At 35.8% G+C, this 15,622-nt stretch overlaps 1 long non-coding RNA gene across 2 annotated transcripts in view; it reads left to right on the top strand.

Annotated features, from left to right (window-relative positions):
- The window catches only part of LOC145519099 (uncharacterized), a 249,003-nt gene extending 233,614 nt beyond the window's left edge, over positions 1-15,389 (top strand). For both annotated transcript variants that reach the window (XR_014063533.1, XR_014063534.1), the window contains one exon: positions 13,339-15,389. This is a non-coding gene — a long non-coding RNA (uncharacterized LOC145519099). The remainder of the gene's footprint in view (positions 1-13,338) is intronic.
- The last annotated feature ends 233 nt before the right edge of the window (positions 15,390-15,622 follow it).

Below are 15,622 nucleotides of genomic sequence, written 5' to 3'. Positions count from 1 at the left end.
ATTATTTCTGTCACCAGCAATTATAGTCATATGATTATACATATAGTAGCTGTGACACCTTCATCTAGTATTTATTAGTCTATGAAATGTCATTCTGAAATGAAATTAATGATCTGGTAGCAGGATTTTCATCAAAATGGAATGTTTAGAGATATTGAAGAAATAGAAGCACAAGATTTAAAGCAGTTTTTTTTTTATTTAAGATGGATAATTTGGGTCATTTTTTATCTACAGTTTTATATGTAGAGTGATGAAAATCTCTTCAATTAAAAATAAAAATACAATTATATGAAATCTTATCTTTTCACATATAATCAGCAGAAACATTTTAATTGCAAATATATTTCAGTTATTTCACTTCAGTCGTTCAGTGGTGTCTGGCTCTTTGCGACCCCTTGGACTGCAGCGCACCAGGCTTCTCTGTCCGTTGCCAACTCCCAGAGCTTACTTAAACTCATGTCCATCAGGCCAGTGATGCCATCCAACCATCTCATCCTCTGTCGTCCCCTTCTCCTCCCACCTTCAATCTTTCCCAGCTTCAGGGTCTTTTTCAATGAGTCAGTTGTTCACATCAGGTGGCCAAAATATTGGAGTTTCAGCTTCAGCATCAGTCCTTCCAGTGAATATTCAGGACTGATTTCCTTTAGGATGGACTGGTTGGATCTCCTTGCCGTCCAAGGGACTCTCAAGAGTCTTCTCCAACACCACAATTCAAAAGCATCAATTCTTTGGTGCTCAGCTTTCTTTATAGTCCAAATTTTACATCCGTACATGACTACAGGGAAAAACATTGTTTGACTAGATGGACCTTGGTTGGCAAAGTAATGTCTCTGCTTTTTAATATGCTATCTAGGTTGGTCATAACTTTTCTTCAAAGGAGCAAACATCTCTTAATTTCATGATTGCAGTCACCATCTGCAGTGATTTTGGAGACCCCCAAAATAAAGTCTCTCACTGTTTCCCAATCTATTTGCTATGAGCTGATGGGACCAAATGCTATGATCTTAGTTTTAAGAATGTTGAGTTTTAAGCCAATGTTTTCACTCTCCTCTTTCACTTTCATCAAGAGGCTCTTTAGTTCTTCTTCGCTTTCTGCCATAAGGGTGGTGTCATCTGCATATCTGAGGTTATTGATATTTCTCCCAGCAATCTTGACTCCAGCTTGTGCTTCATCCAGCCCATCATGTCTCATGATGTACTCTACATATAAGTTAAATAAGCAGGGTGATAATATACAGCCCTGATGTACTCCTTTCCTGATTTAGAACCAGTCTGTTGTTCCATGTCCAGTTCTAACTGTTGCTTCCTGAACTACATGCAGATTTCTCAGGAGGCAGGTCAGGTGGTCTGGTATTCCCATCTCTTGAAGAATTTTCCATAGTTTGTTGTGATCCACACAGTCAAAGGTTTTGGTGTAGCCAATAAAGCAGAAGTAGATGTTTTTCTGGAACTCGCTTGCTTTTTCGATGATCTACCGGATGTTGGCAATTTGATCTCTGGTTCCTCTGCCTTTTCTAAAACCAGCTTGAACATCTGGAAGTTCACGTTTCATGTACTGTTGAAGGGTGGCTTGGATATAATATAAATATAAATGAAGATATTTAACAGTAAGCCTTTTTATTTTACTGGATATTTTTGTGGGTGTCTTATCAATACCTTCAGTTTGAAATGGGAATAAAATTATTTACTTGCATATTATGTATGTAATATATATATATATACACAACAAGAAATCAGAAGATATTCATAATGTTTCCAGATCAAGACAAATTATTCAATATATTGATATCTACCTGGAAAATATGCATAGATTATGACAATATATTGAATCAGATTTTTTAAAAATCAACATAAGGTTGTTAAAATACTATGCAGTAATCATTAAACTAACCAATATTACAATGATAAACAACTCATCAGTGTATATATGTATTCAAATAACTTACTTATAACATCTTATGCCTGAAATAAAACTTATCAGGCATTTCTTCATTCAATTTCTATGTTGATTGAAGTGAAAGATTAACCTTAAAAAGCTTCAGGGGATTTATTTTGCTGACAGTTTGGTTGGCTAGATAGTTGAAAAGTCTTCACAGTGAAAAATAAGATTATATTATAAAAAGTGTCATTACTTTTGTTTTTAAAAGTTTTGCAAGCTCACAGAAAGCAACAGGAATCCCCAAAGAGAGAATAAAAACAATAAAAATGAAGGCAGAAAACAGGTGGGTGAGCAAAATCTGGCTTCACCATTGAGAGCAGATGCCCATCCCAGGCAGGTGCCAGATGCTAACAACCATATCAAAGGATGATAAGTTTGGTTTTGAGTCACTATGGTGAGAGGGAATCAATTGAAATTGAAACCTAAAGATTAGGCCTTTGTGGAAAGAACACTAAATAAAAGGGAGAGCTTCAAGAAATAAAATCAACTTTTCAGAGAAATACATCAAGAGTAAAATTGTTTTCTTCTACTTTTTAAAATATTAGATAAGAAGACAATCATTACCTTTGCTGAGAACATCTGTGATGAGAAGTTGGGTCACTCCAAATGTGTAGACACATCATGGGCTATTCCTATGGTGAAATAGCTATGAATATTAACAAATTGCTCCTCCACGCAACAGCATGGCTTAAAGTGGTGTAAACAAACTTAAAAGAAGACAATACCAAAAGATTATGTTTCTAACATCCAGTTTTATGAAGTTTGAGCAATGACAAAGCATGACAATTCATTACAGAGTGAAGAAAATTTGTCTTGAAGCAAGATAAAGACCAGAAAGTAAGCCCAAAGTGGGTTTCTGGTATTCTGCTGGTTGCATAGAAAGTTTAATTTATGAAAATTCATCCACATATGCATTTTTTATCAGTATACATGTCAACATACATATTACTATTCTAGAAAGTTCTTCTTTAAATAAAAAAAAAAAGAAGACTTCATATTTGTTATGGTATCCTAAGAGCCACTGGTGATGGATATATTTTCACTAATGAAGTTATACTCTCCACCTTGTTCAACTACCTGCAGTGGTTTCTGTTCAAAAGTTGCAATCAAGATTTATAATCAAACTCACAACACAAAACGAGCATCTCCCTACTTTAAGTTTTAAGAAAGAATTCACGACAGGTGACAGTATAGCATACAAACCAACAGCGTAAGTGTTGACACGCTGAGGTACAAATTCCCATTGCTCATTTCCACTTAGACATATGACCATGATGACTACAGTTGAATATTTGCCCACACTATTCAGTGATGACTTACCAATTTTAAGCTGGTCGTATATCCTGAGGCACCAGCTCACCTGATAACTGTCTTAATTTGATCAGAGTTTTTGTCCTTTTCTAAGGTGCATGGCTTGAACATAGCCAGTTTCCTTGAAAATAGCTCCCTCTTGTGTTTCTATCTAAGTTAACAAGTCTTATCATAGCCAAGTCTTTTCATACCCAAGGTGAGCCTCCAGAAAAATCCTTTCTACATCCAATTCACACCAAATCCAGTTTCCAAAGCCCCAAGAACAATCTGACTTCATTGGGATCGGTGATAGCTGAGCCATGAGAAGTGCTGAGGACCTATGGTGATGGTGAAATTCAAGTAAATTATATGCACCCTCAAGAAATGAGTGTTCTGGGCAATGGTTAGTTAATCGTATCCAGTGATGTGTTTCAAGATACATTCTAATCAATATGCAAAAATGGCTATGCAGAGTTATAGTTTATGAAGTTCCAGAAACAAATTATTACTGTTTTTTAACTGTTACATCACCAATATTCACAATTTTGGACATTATGCTGATTCCTTCTATAGCCACTTTCATAAAGGTCCATCCATAATCATATGTGGCCTAAGAACAAAGCAGAGTCTGTTACAGGAGCAGACAGTAAAAATTCCTTGGCTTTGAATCCATGCAGTTGTCTAAAAAAGATGCCATCCTGGTTCATGGCCACGTAGTACACCAGCTGCTCATTGCCTGTCATAGACCATACAGCCTAGCTGTAAGGTAGTAGTTCTTGTAAGATTATAAAAGAATATGATAACACAACCAAGAACATGCTACAGATGTGATAAACTACTTTAATAAAAAGATTCATCAAGAAATCCTCGTTGATGTCTTTTCTCCAAATGATTCAAGTTGTCTGAGGGTAAATTTTTGAATTTGGCTTCAGCTGCATTCTCCTTTGCAGTGAAAAGACATCTTGAGCTTACTCCAACTTTGACTATAAGTCAGCCCTACAGCTAACAGAAATGGCCAAGAAAAATATTATTATGCTTTGGGAAGCTAAGTTAGATAAGGAATAATAATTTCCTTCTCTAGTTTTCTCATCCATCTATAAACCTCCTTTCAATTAACCATCGTTTCTTCCTACCTCTGCCCCAAAGTACCACCTGTGAACCTAAATTTTGAATCCCCGATAGTGATACCAAAACCCCACAGGGATAGCGTTGCCATAGTTTCTCTTTTACATATTTCCAGGAAGAAGGAACATGTTTCAAAATATAACGGATTTATGAGGCATTTTATAAGTTTATCAGACAAGTTTATCAGTTTTGTTATCAGTACTTTCTAATTTTCTAAGACATATGTGTACTTTTTATTGAACTATATTTTACAAAAGCTTTATAATTACAAAAAGGCAACATGAAATAGTACAACAAGCTTGCATATATTCCATATTCGGATTATCCTAACACCTTACACTAGATTAGTCCATATGATACCATTAACTAATATTGATATATAATTATTATTAACTAAAATTCATTATTTATTTAGGTTGACTTAGTTTTTTCTTAATTTTCTTTTTTAATTCCAAGATCCCAAATTGAATTTAGTGGCCCTGTCTCTCTAGGATCCTCTCAGTTGTAATGGTGACTAATGTTTTCCTTGACCTTGGCAGTTTTCAGGAAATCTGGTCAAGTATTTTGTAGAGTGAGCCTGAGTTGGAATTTGTTGATGTTTATCTCATGATAGACTGCAGTTTGGGATTTTACAGAGGATAACCACAGAAGAAAAGCATTATTGTTATCACATTATATCAAGAGTACATATTATAAACATGGCTTAACACCCCTGATGTTAATGTGGAGTTTATCAGGTTTCTTCACTGTTGAATTAATCTTGTTGGCCTCCTCCATTATTTACACTAGGCTTCCCAGGTGGTGCTAGTGGTAAAGAATCTGCCTGCCAGTGCTGGAGATGTGAGTTTGATCCTTGGGTTGGGAAGATACCTTGGAGTAGGAAATGGCAACACACTCCAATATTTTTGCCTGAAAAAAATCCCATGGACGGAGGAGCCTGGTGTACTATAGTCCACGGGGTCACAAAGAGTTGGACATGACTGAGTGACTGAGTACATCCTTTCCATACTATACTCTTTATGACAAAGTAATTTTCACAGTCCACAATTAAGGAGTTGTTTCACCTCCATGAAAAAGAAGAATATACCTAAATTATTTGGAATTTTCTATACGGGAAATTGTTTATTATCGACCATTTATTTGTTAACCATTTACTTATAACACTAAAGACATTTGGATATATATATATATATATATATATACACATATATACATATATATACTATATTAAGGTTTACAATGCAATACTATTTTATTTTGTGGCTCAAAATTTCTAGTTTTAATTGTTTGGAACTTTGACTTCTATATCCCTTTGATGTACTGCCAACACTTTCTTTTCTACTTATATGGGCTGTCTTACTTTGGCAATGCAAGATGCTCCAAACTCACTTGTTTTCTCAGCCAGTCCTAGAATCAACCGTTTCTCCAAGGGCACTGCCTGATTTCTTTTGTTGGTAAATGATACTAGAAACTGGAATCTTTTGCTAAGTGTGCTCATTGGTCCTGGGGTATCACTGCCTCTAGATTTTCTCAGCCGATAACAAGGGAATACATATCTATGTACTAACCTATATATATATATGCACTCCCCCTCTGTATCTATCTTTACAGGTATATGCATTGTTGCAATCATTTTTCTAATACCTTGCTAGGAATTTTTGTCTGTGTTCCTGAGAGCTATTGCTCTGCAGGTTTTTTTTTCCCCCTTGTAATGTCTTTATTTAAAAAATTGCTAAGTCAAAGTGGAGAAAATGCCTTAGATAAGACACTGTATAAGGTGTTCTCTGAATGGGATACTTATGCTAGGAATGCAGATATGTGTTTGAGCATGACTGGCCTGGGTGTGAGTCCTTGACTGCAGCTCCTAGAAACTGCAATGTACTGGTACAGGGGAGGACAAATCATCTCCCTCCCTCAGCCTTGAGACTGTCATGCAAAAATCTTATAATGGCCTACGGTCAGATCTGAAAGATAAAGGATTTAGATTTGGGGTTAGAACTATACTCTCAACTCTTGATCCTTCAAAACTTGGGTGAGTAACATAAGTTATCTATACATCGTGTACTTAAATGACCACAACATTAAGAGGCTGTGAAAATAACTGGTTAATCTGAGGCAACAGAAGGTCAAGATTATAGCAGATACTATTCCAAGCAGGATGACAGGCTGCCCAGAGGACTGAATGTAGTCAAGAACTTACCTGAAGTTGTTTACCAACTTAGTTTTGTTTGAAATGTGATTCCCAGCCTCTCTTGCAAAAAAAAAAAAAAAAAAACTGGTTTTCTGCTAATGAATTGAGCAGACATTTAATATTTTATATACCTTTTGAGCTGTACAACTTAATATTTCAATACTTGACAATTTGTTTTATTATGTAATTGATAAAATGGTGACGTGTATAACATTAGCTCAACCATATATTTATACTGTCAGGGAACATGTGGTTGTACTTCTGTGGGAGAAATAATTTGTCAGTGTTCACCAGCTTGTAAAAATCTAGTGCAAGAGCTTAATCATGAAAGGAATGGTGAAATGCAAAAATAAAAAAAGAACTTCAATTATTACCAAACCAGGAAAAGATGCCCCAGAGGCCAGTAGGGTCCTTTCTAGAAGACCCAGGAGGTCTTCTGATCAAGCCTCATAGAGGCTACTTTGTCATTTTTGTTGATCTAGATTAACACTATGAGTTGGCAATTGAATAAGCTGTTTGAGAACCATTCGTTAAAAATCTTAGGGAATTATCACTCAGTTTCTCACCAGTAAGGATCTCATCATTGCATGCTGTGTGGTAAGTTGCTTCAGTTGTGTTCAACTCTTTGAGACCCTATGGACTGTACCCTGCCAGGCTCCTCTATCCATGGGATTCTTCAGGCAAGAATACTGGAGTGTGTTGCCATTTTCTCCTCCAGGGGATCTTCCTGACCTAGGGATGGAACCCTAGTTGCATGTCTCCTGCATTGGCAGGTGAGTTCTTTACCACTAGCACCACCTGGGAAGACCAATCTTATCTTTAAATGATGGTAAATTCCTCACCATTAAGTATCTGAAGTCTCAGATTCATTATTCCCTAAATGTAACTGTTGTACTGGAGACTCTATTTCACCATACTAATTGACCATTGTCACTTAGTAATATGTATATACTTTCACAGTTTTAAGTTCCTCCTTGACTTATTTCTTTGAGAAGAAATACATCATGATATTATATCTACAATATTCTCACACACTAGCAAAATAATGTTCAAAATTCTCCAAGCTAGACTTTAACAGTATGTGAATTGAGAACTTCTAGATGTTCAAGTTGGATTTAGAAAAGGCAGAGGAACCAGAGATCAAATTGGCAACATCATCTGGATCATAGAAAAAAGCAAGAAAATTCCAGAAAAACATCTATTTCTGCTTCAATGACTAGACTAAAGCTTCTGACTGTGTGGATCACAACAAAATGTGGAAAATTCAAGAAATGGGAATACCAGACCACCTGAACTGCATCTTGAGAAATCTGTATGCAGGTAAAGAAGCAACAGTTAGAACTGGACATGGAACAACAGACTGGTTTCAAATTGGGAAGGAGTATGTCAAGGCTGTGTATTGTCACCCTGCTTATTTAACCTGTATGCAGTGTACATCATGCAAAATGCCAGACCGGATGAACCATAAGCTGGAATCAAGATTGCTGGGAGAAATATCAATAACCTCAAATATTGAGATGAGCCACTCTTATGGCAGAAAGTGAAGAGGAACTAAAGAACCTCTTGATGAAAGTGAAAGAGGAGAGTGAAAAAGCTGATTTAAAACTCAGTATGCAAAAAACTAAAATCATGGCATCTGGTCCCATCACTTCATGGCAAATAGATGGGGAAACAATGGAAACACTTGACAGACTGTACTTTTCTGGGCTCCAAAATCACTGCAGATGGTGACTGCAGCCATGAAATTAAAAGACATTTGCCCCTTAGAAGAAAAACTATGAAAACCTAGACAGCATATTAAAAAGCAGAGACATTACTTTACCAACAAAGGTCCACATAGTCCAAGCTATGGTTTTTCTGGTAGTCATGTATGGATGTGAGAGTTGGACCACAAAAAAAGCTGAGAAATGAAAAATTGATGCTTTTGAACTGTGGTGTTGGAGAAGACTCTTGAGAGCACCTTGGACTGCAAGGAGATCAAACCTGTCAATCCTAAAGGAAATCAACCCTGATATTTATTGGAAAGACTGATGCTCAAGCTGAAGCTCCAATAGTTTAGCCACCCGTTGCAAAGAACTGACTCATTGGAAAAGACCCTGATGCTAGGAAAAATTGAAGACAGTAGGAGAAGGGGATGGCAGAAGATGAGATTGTTGGGTGGCATCACTGACTCAATGGACATGACTTTGAGGTAGTTCTAGGAGTTGGCGATGGACAGGGAGGCCTGGCGTGCTGCAGTCCATGTGGTTCCAAAGGATCGTACATGACTGTGTGACTGAACTGAACTGATTATTTCTATAATGAATCAATTTTATTTTGATAGTGATGAAATTCAAATTTGGTTTCTGAATTCAATAAGCTTGCAAATTCAGATATTCTGCCTGAATGGGAGGATGGTGATGTAGAGTACAATATTACAAAAAGGTGGATTTCACTTCATTTTCTTTTATAGTTAGAATAAAATAGGAAGCATTCAGCAGGCTTCTGTAAGAATACTCTTCCCTTTAGACTGTGAGACTTACTGAATAGCTTTCATGATGTCTGATAAAGTGTAGGGTAAAATGAATGAATTTATTCTAACCACAATAATCAATAGTCCTTATGAGCCCTTTAATTTTTTTTTTTTTACAGAGTACTCAAGATAAATATGATGCAATTTGGTGAAGATTAGAGCCCTTTCTTTCAACATATCTCATTTAAAGCTGATATTTCCTATCCTTGTAAAATATGATACTACTTAGTAGTATTATGATGTAACGTTTGGGAAATTTTCAGTTTTCTCATGTGGTATGACCAACTGAAAGTAAGTCTGTGAGTCAGTCTGACTCTTTGTGGCCCCATGAGCTGTAGCCTACCAGGCTCCTCCCTCCATTGGAGGCAAGAGTACAGGAGTGGGTTGCCATTTCCTTCTCCAGGAGGTCTTCCCAACCCAGGGATCGAACCTGGTCTCCTGCATTGCAGGCAGACGCTTTACCATCTGAGCTACCTGGCAAAGCAGACACTTGCCCCAAATCCAACAAGTAATAAATTGCAAAGTCTTTTAAATCTCACTCCTATCTCAATTGTACATTCAATGAATGAGTGATGACCCATAAGGTCTACTTACCTTTCTTGTTTTCCACTGTATTATTTCTCTATAGCCTCTCTGTCTTCCACTACAGCATCACTTTAGCCACCAGGACCTACATTTAGTTTGCTTACAGCCCCCTGACATTTTCCATCAGGTACTGAGGTGCATTGTGCACTGGTTGGCGTTTAACATTATCCTCAGGTTGTTGCATTTAGACAACAGCAAATGCCGCAAATGGTCCTTAATCTCCTGCTGACTTTTAGGCAAATAGGTTCTAGACCTCAACTCAATCATCTTTCTTTCTCCATCATAATAAATTGAAAACATTCAATAACCTGTTCTAACAATCATTTTCCAATCTTATTCACCATTATTGGATTTACATGGTTCTACCACAGTTGTCCTTGTTAATGTATCAGTGACGTCTGTATACTTATTTTTCAATCCTCTTATTTCTTGATTTCAGTCAATCTCTCATTCTTCTTTAAAACTCTGTTTCCTCGCGTTCACTTTCCTATTTTGTTCACCTTACAATCTGTGCACTTCTTTGGATCTTCTGCTTACGTGTCTCTCCTCCACCTTGTTTATGGGTGCAGAATATTCATAGTCTAGTCTACACTGTCTGAGAGTCTTTTCTTTGATTTCTGTATTCTCTTGATAATTATGCTGGGGACTCAGCAAATTTTCTCTGTAAAGGACCAGAGAGGAAACATAACTAGAAAGTGAGTTTATCTTGTGGGTTGTCTGGTGTTTGTCATAATTACTTAATTCCGGATTGTAGTGTGAAAATAGCATAGACAGTGTGTAAACCAGTGGGTATAGCAGTTAAAAAGTAGCATATCGTTTAGAAAATATAGGTGGCCACTGATGTTTTTCAATATTGTGAATTTTATTTGACTCTCTACTATTACAATATAGGTACTTTCTAGCCAAGAACACTTTTGTTACCTGTATACTTTTTATTTAACCCAATGTTCAATGAGCCCACTATCACAGAATCTTAAATTCAAGATTTCAAACTATAGTTATAATTTTCTCTTTCAAAATTTCCTTTATGTCAGAGAAAAATTATGAGTTTTGTCTCCTGTTTTTCTGCATCAACTGTTACAGCTTGGTTTCAGTTTAATGACGATTTGGTGATTTCTCTTCAGTTTCTTCTTCTCTGCCACCTTCCTTAGCTAGCTCAGACACAATTTAGAATAGATTTGAAATGACTGCATAAGGAAAAAAGCCTCATGATAAATTTTATTGAGGTTTCCTGTTGTGTGTTCTTATAATGAACTGTACAAAATTTTTTTACACTCATCAAACCTGTTATTACATATGCAGTAGTTGTCTTTCTCACTTTGAATATATGTTAAAATCAGAGATGGTGACTCTCTTGTTACTTGATTTTATATTGTAGTGAATCCAATGAAAAGAACCCATTTTCAAAAATATATTGAATAAATTTATATGTTTTTTTAAGGCTTCCCAGGTGGCTCAGTAGTAAAGAATGTGCCTGCCAATGCAGGAGCCACAATCAGGTTTGGTCCCTGAGTCAGAAAGATCCCCTGAAAAGGAAATGGCAACCTACTCCAGTATTCTTGCCTGGAAAATCTCATGGACAGAGAAGCCTAGAGGGCTACAGTACATGAGGTCACAAAGAGTCAGACATGACTGAGAATGCACATGTGTTTTAAATAATGAGTTGTAATCTGGTAAGTTAGATTGCTAAAGCTACCACACAGCAAAATTCCACAGACTTCACAGACTTGGTGTCATATACAACAGAAATTTATTTCCTCACAGTTCTGGAGGGTAGAAGTTCAGGAAATGGAAGGGCTAGTTGCTCTGAGGGCCATTCTTCTCAGATTGCAATTGTCTGTCTTCGTGTATGCACACATTCCTGGTAACTTTTGTGTCCAAAGTTCCTCTTTTTTTTTAAGTTTTCTTTTTGCCTGTGTCACAGGTTGTAATTAATTGCATTTAGGTTGACATAATCAATGATTCGGAGACGGCAATGGCACCCCACTCCAGTAGTCTTGCCTGGAAAATCCCATGGACAGAGGAGCCTGGTAGGCTACGGTCCATGAGGTCGCTGGGAGTCGGACACGACTGAGCGACTTCACTTCCACTTTTCACTTTCATGCATTGGAGAAGGAAATGGCAACCCACTCCAGCATTCTTGCCTGGAGAATCCCAGGGACGGCAGAGCCTGGTGGGATGCCATCTATGGGGTGGCACAGAGTCGGACACGACTGAAGCGACTTAGCAACAGCAGCAGCAGCAATCAATGATTAAGACTAAGTTTATACCTGTTTTTTAATTAAGAAACTATGATAACATGTTTGCAAGTATGGAGACTTGGAAAATACAGGATAAAGCTACATATAGTCTCACTATATTGCAATTATTTTAAGTAGATATATTAAGATTTTTAGTTGAATTTTCTGTATCAAACTCTCAAAAATTAATAGAACGAATAGACAGAAAAGTAGAAGGATATAGTAGGCCTGAAAAGCACTGTGAATCAATTCAATGGAATTAAGATTTATACAATTTTCATACAACAGCTGGATACAAATTCTATTCAAGTTCCCATAGACTATAAACCAAGGGAAACTGGAACATATCCGGGGACATAAAATAAGGTGCAAAAATTTAGTGGTCTAAAGGTATTGAAATCATATAGATTCTTTTCTTTTATCATTGTGTTATTATGTTAGAATTTAATATCAAAAGATTTGAAAATAGCCCACATATTTTCAAGTTGAATGTGACATTTGCCAAAAGAGATATTTGACTTAGTCATTGAAAATCAATAAAGTGAAAAGGCTGAAAAAACTCAGAGGGCAATTGCATAGAAGAAAACATTTAAAGGAGACATTAACATCAAAATGAGAAATTAATATCAATGATAATTTGAAAACCCCATATATTGGACATTAAATGTCCACTTTTAAATTATGACTGTATCTAAGAAGCCGTAACAAGGAAAATCAGAAAATATTTCTAATAAAATAAAAATGAAAAGAGAATTTATCAGAATTTGTTGCATGCTGCTGAGGCTGCTCAATTCAACTAAATACAATGTAGAGTATTGAATAAGGTATGAAAACACATAATGGGCACTAGCATAAAATTTTGTGAAGTTTGAACAAAATATGTACTTTAGTTAATAATGCTGTATCACATGTTAATTCCCCCCCTTTTCTGCAACATAATATTTCTTTATATTCTCAGATTCAAAGTTTTGTTTCTTACAAGAGTACTAGTCATAATGCATTAGGGCCCACCCTAGCAGCTTTATTTTAACTTAATCACTTCTTTAATGTAATATAAGTGAAAATTTCAACAAGTGAATTTGGGAGATGAACACAAATTTCTCCATAATATCAGAGAAAGAAAATAAAATGTAGATGGTAAAGTATACATTGGCTTTTTTTTTTCTTTTTGTCTAACAATCAGTCTAGAGAATGAGCTCTCAAGGACAACACAATGTGTTATTTTCCTTCTCTCTGCACCTGTAGCCTGGTACCTAGTAGAGAATTAAAAAAAAAAAAAGTTTGATCTATTTAATTAAACTGAATTAAATGCAAAGTTGTAAAATAAGATTCTTTATCAATGAACAATTGATATTCATTTGGCATAAACATATTCTTACTGCATTAATTATGTAAAACACACAGAACTTGAGGGAGAATCTGGATATTTTTAATGCTGTTCTTTTTAATTTTCTAGTTTGGATTCTTCTGTGAAGAAATGAAGAGGGTAAAACCACCAGAATCGCCATAAAGAGGTAATAAAACCAACTTTAATTTTTAAGATTAACTTTTAAGAATGAATCAAGTCTTAGGTAATTCATAGTATGTCTGAGCAAAAAAAACTAAGCTTGAGATTCTTTCTAGCACAACATACTCATTTTATTATTTCTTGAAAATCATGAATATACATTTATGGCCAGTTTAATAATGTCTTATATGTGTGAGTTTTATCTATTAGTACTCTTCACAAAAATTCAAGATGTTTAAGTTGTAGTTCCACTTACAAGATGAAATTTAATCAGGCTTTCTAGAACATTTACATCTCTCAGAAGTAGAAGGGTATATGATCATTTTGGAATATAAAATCATGATGAAAGTTGATGTGATATGCTTTCATATAAGCATTTATAGCATAAATAAATCAAATCAAACACTTCTACTCTATATGAATCAGGCATGAAATATTATCTTTCATAGAAATTGATTTTTGTCATTACATTTAATTTTTTCTGCATATATTTTTCAAATTAAAACCTTGAAAATACACAAATTAGTTTTTTTTTCCCAATTATATGATATATGGCTTACATAAAAATTGAGAAATAATTAATGTTTGTTTACTTATAAGATAATTACTAATTAGGGGTTATTTTTGGCTTGTTTGTTTGGATGCCAAGTTTAGTTGAAATTTTTTCAGTGCTTTGCTATTTTTGTTTTGGCAACTTTTTCTTCAATCAGGGGAAGTGCACTAATATTTCTCAATGTAAACAATCAAAAGATTCCCAACTTAGACCAGAAGGGAAGTAGGGATTAAGGATTGTGAGGGATATTGAGAAAGAACAATAAAGGATTCTCTGGAAGCAGTAAAAGGAAACTAATAAAAAGGCACTAGTTAGGATAGGAAATAGAAAGTTCCTAGCTCAGTAAAACTTCCCCACTTTATCCTTAGTGAGAAAATTGTCACAGGCTGAGAGCCCTGGCTTTCAGGGGGCTCAGCTCATTAATTTTGCTTCTCTCAGAGATTGTAGCCTTGTGGAGCCTGTCAATCACTAGCCAGAAATTGTAATCCAATGTATATTGTTCATTTTCTTCTCATTTTTGGTGCTAGGGTTTCCCTGATGGCTCAGACAGTAAGAATCTGCCTACAGTTGTTTGATCCCTGGCTCTGGAAGATCCCTAGAGAAGGGAATGGCTTCCTACTCCAGTATTCTTCCCTGGAGAATCCCATGGACAGAGGAGCCTGGCAGGCTCATGCAGTCACGAAGATTTGGATATGACTGAATGCTAACACACACAGGGCTAGATTGATGCCTTTTACTTTACTAGAATTAAATGTTTCATTTCATTTTTGCCTAAAATGTTCTCAAAATACATTTTCCAAATGGAAAAAAAATATGCTCAACAACTTTTCATCTTATAAGGCATTCAAATACTCTCTTCTGTGATTTACTTATTTATCTTCATTCTTTCAAATAGGGTGTTAAGCCCTGAGGTTGCCATTTTTTCTATTTTTCAACTTTTTGGACTTGAAGAACTTGACTGTTGTTCCCTATCACTTGAATTTTTCATTCAAACTATGCAAGTCAAACCTAGCTACTCAGTCTACCAATGTTGTTTCCAGTAGGCTGATTTTGTGATAATTTACCTCTTTTGCCATTGTGTGTCATGCACTATTGATTTCCATCTCCAAGAAGAATAAAATCATCTTTGCCTTCAAACCCAGCTAGTTCAGATAAGCAATCCCAGATTTCCAATTCTGAGCGTATGTTACTTGATTTTTTTCTCCAAACTATAAACTTTTTATTTTGTATTGGAGTATAGCCAATTAACAGTGTTGTGGTAGTTTCAGGTGACCAACAAAGGGACTCAGCCATACATATACATGTATTCATTCTCCCCCAAACTCTCCTCCCATCATGCTGACACATAACATTGAGCAGAGTTCCATGTGCTATGCAATACAATAGATCCTTGTCGGTTATCCATTTTAATATACCAGTGTGTACATGACTGTCGCAAAGTCCCTAACTTTCCCTTCCCTCTGGCAACCATAAATTCATTGTGTAAGTCTGTGAGCCTCTTTCTGTTTTGTAAGTATTTTCATTTGTATCATTTATTTTTAGATTCCACATATACAGGATGTCATATGACATTTCTCCTTCTCTCTCTGCCTTACTTCACTCAGTATGACACTCTCTAGGTCCATCTATGTTGTTGCAAATGGCATTATTTCATTCTTTTTAATGTCCGCCAACCCATAG

Source organism: Giraffa tippelskirchi, chromosome 8 (genome assembly GCF_054371585.1).
Source record: "Giraffa tippelskirchi isolate mGirTip1 chromosome 8, T2T-mGirTip1v1.2.pri, whole genome shotgun sequence".
Lineage (NCBI taxonomy): Eukaryota > Metazoa > Chordata > Mammalia > Artiodactyla > Giraffidae > Giraffa > Giraffa tippelskirchi.
This window is presented reverse-complemented; position numbering and strand designations above follow the sequence as displayed.